We start from the raw sequence: 9,250 nt of genomic DNA, 5'->3' as shown, positions 1-9,250 counted from the left end.
AGGGTAGAAAGAAAACCAAGTCCTCATCTTTTTCAGAGGGACTTAAGAGAAAATGTCCCAAGCTAGGAAATCAGAAGCTGGCATTTCAATAATACCATTTAGAGAAAAAGGAAGTAACTATGAAAACAATCAGTTTAAAGAGGTGAGAGGCAGTAGAGAAGCAGAGACACAGGTATGAGATTGTTGTTGTTCAGTTGCTAAGTCGTGTTTGATTCTTTGCAACCCATGGACTGCAGCACACTGGGCTTCCCTGTCCTTCACTATCTCCCAGAGTTTTCTCAAACTTACCTCCATTGAGGTGACATCACTTTGCTGACAAAGGTCTGTACTGTCAAAGCTATGGTTTTTCCAGTAGTCATGTATGGATGTGAAAGTCGGACAATAAAGAAAGCTGAGCATCCAAGAATTGATGCTTTTGAACTGTGGTGCTGGAGAAGACTCTTGAGAGTCTTGGACAACAAGATCAAACCAGTCAATCCTAAAGGAAATCAACCCTGAATATTCATTGGAAAGACAGATTCTAAATTGAAGCTCCAATACTTTGGCTACCTGATGTGAAGAGCCAACTCATTGGAAAAGGCCCTGATGCTGGGAAAGATTGAGGGCAGGAGGAGAAGGGGGCAACAGTGGATGAGATGATTTGATGCCATCACTGACTCAATGGACATGAGTTTTAGCAAACTCCAGGAGATAGTGAAGCACAGGGAAGCCTGGTGTGCTGTGGTCCATGGAGTCGCAAAGAACTGGTCATGACTGAGCAAGTGAGCAACAACAACAAATGACCTCTCTGAAGACATCCTACAAGACCAAGCAACCTGCTGCACTTACCACAAAGCGAGACCAGTGAGGTAATGAACACTGTGTTGTTCCCCTTCTTTCCCTCCTTTACTTTTAGTTTTCTATCACTGCTAGGTTTCTGGGATTGCAGATAGATAGATATGAACATAAGTTTTCCCCTTGAACTCAGTTTTCTAGGGATCTCAAGCAAGGACATTGTGTTTTTCCCTAATGTACCTGTAAAACTATTTTTCTTTTCAGAGTAAGTGCATACATATTGTTGATAAAAATGCAATCTTAATCTTATATTAAAAAATGATGGGAAGGAGAAAAAAAAGACACTAGAGAATATAACATACTATATTTAAATGATAAAATAAGCCAAGAAAGATGATATTTGATCCAAAAACCACAGAATTCATTGGAAAGAAGACAAAGAGAAGTCCTGGACTGGTAACTGAGGCATGGATCTAGAGTAGAGCAAGGGAACAGAGGTCTGCAAGAGAGAGGTGCCACAACAAAATAAAACTGGCTGGCTTTCTGATGTCTGTTATTCTAGAAAATAATATCATGAGGCTTAACTCATGTAACTTTTGGAGTGTTGGGGGAAAATTACCAATATATACATAGATAATCAAGAAAATTAAAAGAAACAATTATTAATTTCAGAAAAAGCAAACCATGCCTCAAGTAAAAAAGTAATGAGAACACAATTTAGTTAACAGTGAACAAGATTACATAATTGTAGTAATGTGAATTACTATATGTCACAGCTTTTGGCTGTGACAAAAATATAACGTGAAGAAGAGAAAGCTTTCATGGTGGAAGAAAGCTAAATCCTCATCTGCCATCACAAGAAGTCAATGGAAAAATGGATACATTAAAAAAATTTTTTCACAAAGACATACTATTTAGAAATGTAGTAGAGCCATGAGAAACAATTCAATGAATTCAAAACTGTTGCCACTGGGATATGATGGCAAGAACTGCTATTTTTTCTTTTTACTCATATAATTTATCTATGTTATTTACCTTTAAAAAATAGACTTTTTTGAAGAACAGTTTTTGAAGAACAGAATTTACAGAAAACTTGAGAAGATTATACCATGTCCATATAGTCCACACCCAGTATCCCCTACTATTTAACATTAGATTTTAGTATTGTAGTACATTGCGTACAATTAGTGAATAAATACTGGTACATTATTATTAGGCAAAGTCCATACTCTATTCAGATTTTAGCTTTTATCTCGTGTCTTTTTTTGTGTTTCAGGATTCCTTCCAGGTTGCCACATTATATAATATTTAGTTGTCATATCTCCATGGGCTCTCATGAGTGGAACAGTTGCTTGGACATTTTTTTAAATAACCCTGATAGTTGTGAGGAATACTGGTCAGGCATTTTGTAGGATGTCTCTGAATTGGAATTTGTCTGATGTTTTCCTCAAGATTATTTTAGGGTTATGGACTTTGGAGAAGAAGACCTCAGAGGCAAAGTGCCCTTTTCACTGTATCGTATCCTGGGTACATACTATCAACATGACTCATCATTGTCGATGTTGGACTTAATCATCAGGCTGGGTAGAGTTTGTCATGTTTCTCCACTGTAATCTCCCCCCTCCCTTCCATACTGTACTTTCCAACGACTTTTTATACTATGAACATTTATTACTTTGATTGAATTTAATTAGAATACATAGATGTGTTCCAGATGTTTTGTTTCTGAACTATGTGGTACATTCCTAGAACTGTGAGCAGCAGCCTGCAAAAGTGTAAGACAAGTAGTCAACAAAGAGCCATAGTAAGTATGGAGGAGCCTTTAAATAAGAAGAGCAGCCTGTGGTATGTCAGTATGAGCTGGAACACCAAGATCAGGTTCATGGAATGTAGGTGCATGGATGGATTAGAAACTGATGGGTAGTGTCAGGACCAGACAGTGAGAACTGAGATAGACTAAGCTGCCACGAAGCACAGAGGTAAACAAGACAAGTTCCCAGGCAAATGGTTTGAATATCAGAAAGTCACAGATCCTACTGAGATTAATAATGGATCAGAAACTTAGGCAAGGAATCTGAATTACAGGAATGGAAGATCTTTTTTTTAAAAAAAAGCAAACCAAAAAAAATTTGGCATTCTAAAGACATTTTGATTCAAGGCAGGGACAATTTCTGAATATAGGAACCAATTTCCTTTATTACCTTCCTTGAGGATTTAAGCTGGAGTCCTTGAGGCTAGGCTGGATCTCTTGACTGGAGGGGGAAGTGAGGAGGCAGCATTTCTGGTGTAACATAAATCATATCTTGGTGATGTGTGTCATAAAGGTTCAATCAAATGGCACAGTTAACATTTTATGTGTTTGATAAATTGAAGCTAGTATTCCTTCTGTCTCCAGAAGTGTATAAGTCTCTATTTTGAGCCAGAAAGAATAAAAAACCCCATTTTCTTTGGGATATTTTTCTAGAACTGATGGCCTCTAAAACAATAATCAAAATTGCTTTCCCAGATAGTTTTGTAAGGGACAGTGGAGGGTGGCAAACCTTTGTCTAATCTAAATCACCCCTCCTGGGCATTAAAGTTATTCTTATGCTAAAGTAGGAGAACTATCTTCATTGTGATCCCCCTTCCCCTTACCCACTTCATTCATCCATGGAAGTGACTGGTTAGAAAAGATTCTCAGAACAGCTGTCCATCTTCACAGGGAAAAAAGCTGGTTCTTAATTAAATAAGTTAATTAATAGTTAAGGCTTACTTGACCTCTAAAATGTCCTAGAACTCTATGAGGGGTCAGGACTACAAAGTAAATTGGACACAGAGACTGACCTTAAGAAGCTCACATTCTAGTAAGGAATCAAGGCAAGAACACAGCCTTGTTCCCCAGTGTGACTAAGGCTCTAATTAGGATAAGTCACATGATGCCTTGGAACTCTCCTGAGGATTATCTAACCCAGACTTGGGGGTAAGAAAGCTTGTCGGAATAAAGATTTTATCAAAATCTGCCGCAATCGGGGAAGGTAACTATTGCAATAGAGAGACTGGTCAGATTGTAAGATCTGCCAACATCTGAAAGATCATACAAGAAAGGAATTTTCTTTTTATAGGGAAGAGAAAAGGCTAGAAGGAAACTGGTCCAAGGGTGTGAGATAAGCAGGTAATGTGATGGGACAGCTGATCAAGGAAGCTCTTTCCTTGCAGTCAATTGATCACCTGGAGAGGCTGCTAAGGAGGGACTGCTCTGATTCAATGGAGAAGGAAATGGCAACCCACTCCAGTATTCTTGCCTGGAGAATCCCAGGGATGGGGGAGCCTGGTGGGCTGCTGTCTATGGGGTCGCACAGAGTTGGACACAACTGAAGCGACTTAGCAGCAGCAGCAGCAGCAGCAGCTCTGACTCAAAGCCCTTCAAGACCAGGGGTGTAGCAAAGTTCAGGTGCCTGGGAGACTAAGAGAAGCCTGCCTAAAGTTTGGTCAACTCAAGGATTCCATTCAGACTGGTCAGTGGGTACAAACAGTTCAACAAATCATTTATGAGGCAAAGAATGGGAAATCGGAGGGTCTATGTCTGGCCTCACCACAGGTAAGCAAGGAGGGTGTTAGTGAGTCTTATCCAAGAAGAGAAAGTTTGGTTCTTTGCAGTAAGCTTTTTCCTGGAACATAAAACAGGGAAGAACTGGAGGAAATTTACTAATCACAGTTTTTTCCAGGAGCACAGGGCTCAGGTCAAGTTCAACATTATCAATATCTAAACTGATACTATTAAGAAAATTAATGGAACATTAGAGATGGCAGACAATAGTCACAAGGGAGAACAAACGTGGTACCTTCAGGGAAGCTGAGGCATTGGTGAAGTTGATCTCAGGCTCCTGCAGCAATTCAGAAAGAAATATTTCCTTGCATTTTAAGGAATGGTAGCCAAATGCCTAAAAAGATGTTGGCCTCTGAGATGGAGTAAACATATAAAAACAAATCTAGGCAATATGAGCTATGAAACTACTGAAGAGTTTTTCTACGGAAGACGTGCTTGCACGCATGCTAAGTCACTTCAGTCCTGTCTGACTCTGCGACCCGACGGACTGTAGCCTGCCAGGCTCCTCTGACTAAGGAAGACATGCACACCTCAGTTGAGAAAGCAGTCATCACAATCAGATTGAGGGCGGACGCTCAGTTTGATCTGAGATAAGACATCAGATTTTTATATCAGAAGGCCAAGAGGCAGAACTATATAAAATAGACCTATTTTCTGGACAATGATTTTTTTAATATATGATCCCAAAAGCATGGAAAAGAAGAGCAAAAAAATACAAATGATAAAAGCCTCTGCACAGCAAAGGATAAAACCAGCAGAGTGAAAAGCCCTATAGAATGGAAGAACATATTTGCAAATTATATACCTAATATGGAATTAATATCCAAAATTTATGGATAAAACTCAATAGTATAAAAACAAAACCAGATAATCTGATTTAAAAATGGGCAAAAGACCTGAGCAGACATCTTTCAAAAGAAACACGAATGCTGGAGTGAGGGTAGCCATTCCCTTCTCCAGGGAATCTTTCTAACCCAGGGATCGAACGTGGGTCTTCTGCATTGCAGGCGGATTCTTTACCATCTGAGTCATCAGGGAAGCCCAAAAGAAACATACAAATGGCCAACAGGTATATGAAGAATTGCCCAGTATCACTAACCATCAGGGAAATGAAAATCAAAACCACAGTGAGGTATCACCTTACACCCATTAGAATGACTACTATCAAAAGGACAAAAGAACAAATCTTGACAACAATGTGAAGAAATGAGAATCCTTGTACATTGTTGGTGGGAATGTAACTTAGGACAGTATTATAGAAAACAATATAAAAGATTTCAGAGAATGAAAAAAAGAACTATCATATGATCCAGCAATCCCACTTCTGGGTATATATCCAAAGGAAATGAAATCAGTATCTAGAAGACATATGTGTTCTCTAATGTTCATTGTAGCATTGTTCACAATAGCTATGATTCTGAAACAACCTAAATGTCCATCTACAGATGAATGGATTAAGAAAAATGTGGTATATACATACAGTGAAATATTATTCAGCCTTATGAAAAGATAAATCATGCCATTCTTGATAGCATGGATGAAATTAAATGACATTAGGCTAGGTGAAATAAGCCAAACACAGAAAGACAAATACTGTGTTCTTACTTATACATATGGAATTTAAAAAGTCAAACTCATAGAAGCAAAAAAAGTAGAATGGTGGTTACCAGAGGCAGAAGTCTGGGGAATATGGGGAGATGTTGGTTAAAGGGTACAAGGTTCTAGTGATGTGGAAAGAGTAAATTCTGAGATCAACACAGCACAGTTCAGTTCAGTTCAGTCGCTCAGTCGTGTCTGACTCTTTGCAACCCCATGAATCGCAGCACACCAGGCCTCCCTGTCCATCACCAACTCCCGGAGTTCACTCAGACTCAAGTCCATCGAGTTGGTGATGCCATCCAGCCATCTCATCGTCTGTTGTCCCCTTCTCCTCCTGCCCCCAATCCCTCCCAGCATCAGAGTCTTTTCCAATGAGTCAACTCTTCGCGTGAGGTGGCCAAAGGACTGGAGTTTCAGCTTTGGCATCATTCCTTCCAAAGAAATCCCAGGGCTGATCTCCTTCAGAATGGATTGGTTGGATCTCCTTGCAGTCCAAGGGACTCTCAAGAGTCTTCTCCAACACCACAGTTCAAAAGCATCAATTCTTCAGAGCTCAGCCTTCTTCATAGTCCAACTTTCTCATCCATACATGACCACAGGAAAAACCATAGCCTTAACTAAATGGACATTTGTTGACAAAGTAATGTCTCTACTTTTCAATATGCTATCTAGGTTGGTCATAACTTTCCTTCCAAGGAGTAAGCGTCTTTTAATTTCATGGCTGCAGTCACCATCTGCAGTCATTTTGGAGCCCAGAAAAATAAAGTCTGACACTGTTTCCACTGTTTCCCCATCTATTTCCCACGAAGTGATGGGACCAGATGCTATGATCTTCGTTTTCTGAATGTTGAGCTTTAAGCGAACTTTTTCACTCTCCTCTTTCACCTTCATCAAGAGGCTTTTGAGTTCCTCTTCACTTTCTGCCATAAGGGTGGTGTCATCTGCATATCTGAGGTAATTGATATTTCTCCCAGCAATCATGATTCCAGCTTGTGCTTCTTCCAGCCCAGCATTTCTCATGATGTAATCTGCATTTAAGTTAAATAAGCAGGGTGACAATATACAGCCTTGACGTACTTCTTTTCCTATTTGCAACCAGTCTGTTGTTCCATGTCCAGTTCTAACTGTTGCTTCCTGACCTACATACAAATTTCTCAAAAGGCAGGTCAGGTGGTCTGGTATTCCCATCTCTTTCAGAATTTTCCACAGTTGATTGTGATCCACACAGTCAAAGGCTTTGGCATAGTCAATAAAGCAGAAATAGATGTTTTTCTGGAACTCTCTTGCTTTTTCAATGATCCAGTGGATGTTCAGCACAGTTAATACTATATTGTATGCTTGAATAATACTACATTGCATGCTATATATTGAAATTTACTGAGTACATCTTATATGTTCTTACAACAACAACAACAAAATAACTATGTGAGATGACGAGTATGTTAATTAGCTTGACTGTAGTAATCATTTCACAATGTATAAGAATATCAAAACATCAAGTTGTACATCATAAATATATATTATTTTCTCAATTATATGTCAGTATGTTTGGAAAATCAATTTTTTAAAGGCCCGTTTTAAGCCGTTTTAGATGACTGTGAATCTACTATGATGTGTCACACTTCACCATGTTTCTATTCTCAGTAAAAATAACTTTGAATTAAACAATGTATTCATATGACTCATCTTTAAATGTCATATGACGTTTAAAGACCTAACTAGGTTGGCAACCCACTCCAGTATTCTTGCCTGGGAAAACCCAGGGACAGAGGAGCCTGATGGGCTACAAGTCCATAGGGTTGCAAAAGAGTTGGACAGGATTAGCGACTAAACAAGTTAGTTTATCCAGTACTGATCCAGAGCCATAAGTACATCATGGTAGAAATCAAATGTCTCCCAAATTTCTCCTTTAGAGACAATCTTTCAGTCTTCTCAAAGGTACATTTACATTCTTATTCCAAGACTTGGACTCAGAGAAAGTTCTGTAACTATTGTACCCAAGAAATGAAACCTCCATCTTCCCCATAAAACCACAAAATCAAGACCATGTTTCTTCCAAACAACAAATAACATACATTAATGCCATAACTGTTTGACATAGTCAATTCAACAAATATTAAGCCAGTAGAGTGTTTTTGGGATTTGGGGGTTTTTTTTGGTTTTGTTATTTGTTTTTACTATTTTTCCTGATGAAATTAACTTGGAAACTATAACCTCTCTTATCATTGGATAGATTCTGCAAATGCTATCATCTCTAATATTAGTATTTTTTTCATAGACCTTCTCTCTTTCATTCATTCATCTAGCAATTCCTTAGTGACTGTGATGTGTGAGGAAATGTGCTGGGCTCCAGGGATACAAAGCCAGGTAAGACAAGACTCTATACTCAAAGATTTCACGGTAATGAAAAAAAATAAGCATCCATAGAGTAACGATGTATTGTATATGTATCATGAACTAGTTTACAAGCTATGATGTGAGTTCCTTCATTCTCCAAAACCTCGTTCTGCCCCCTTCCCCTGTTCATGGGGTTCTCAAGGCAAGAATACTGAAGTGTTCTGCATTCCCTTCTCCAGCAGACGTTTTGTCAGAACTCTCCACCATGACCCTTCTGTCCTGGGTGGCCCTACGTGGCATGGCTCATAGTTTCATTGAGTTGGACAAGGCTGTGGTCCATGTGATCAGTTTGGGTGGTTTTCTGTGATTGTAGTTTTCATTCTGTCTGCCCTCTGATGGAGAAGGAAAAGAAGTTTGTGGAAGCTTCCTAATGGGAAGGACTAGCTGTGGGGGAATCTGGGTCTTGCTCTGATGGGTGGGGTCATGTTCAGTAAATCTTTAATCCAATTTTCTGTTGATGGGTGGGGCTGGCCTGAGACAACCTAGACAGCATATTAAAAAGGAGAGACATTACTTTGCCAACAAAGGTCCATCTAGTCAAAGCTATGGTTTTTCCTAGGACTTCCCTGGTGGCTTAGAGGTTAAAGTATCTGCCTGCAATGCAGGAGACCCAGGTTCGATCCCTGGGTTGGGAAGCTCCCCTCGAGGAGGAAATGGCAACCCACTCCAGTATTCTTGCCTGGAAAATCCCTTGGAGAGAGGAGCCTAGTAGATAAAGTTCACGGGGTCACAAAGAGTTGGACATGACTGAGCGACTTCACTTTCATACTTTTCATGGTTTTTCCAGTAGTCATACATATGGATGTGAGAGTTGGACCATAAAGAAAGCTGAGGGCCCAAGAATTGATGCTTTTGAACTGCAGTGTTGGAGAAGACTCTTGAGGGTCCCTTGGA

General features: G+C 39.5%; 1 non-coding gene across 1 annotated transcript; it reads left to right on the top strand.

Annotated features, from left to right (window-relative positions):
- Positions 1 to 8,919: 8,919 nt before the first annotated feature.
- TRNAC-GCA lies at positions 8,920 to 8,991 on the top strand. The gene has a single exon. It is a non-coding gene; the product is annotated as a tRNA-Cys (tRNA).
- Positions 8,992 to 9,250: the final 259 nt, after the last annotated feature.

This window comes from Bos indicus x Bos taurus, chromosome 7 (assembly GCF_003369695.1).
Source record: "Bos indicus x Bos taurus breed Angus x Brahman F1 hybrid chromosome 7, Bos_hybrid_MaternalHap_v2.0, whole genome shotgun sequence".
Taxonomy (NCBI): domain Eukaryota; kingdom Metazoa; phylum Chordata; class Mammalia; order Artiodactyla; family Bovidae; genus Bos; species Bos indicus x Bos taurus.
Note: the sequence above shows the minus strand (reverse complement) of the source record. Positions and strands in the feature narration are given on the sequence as shown.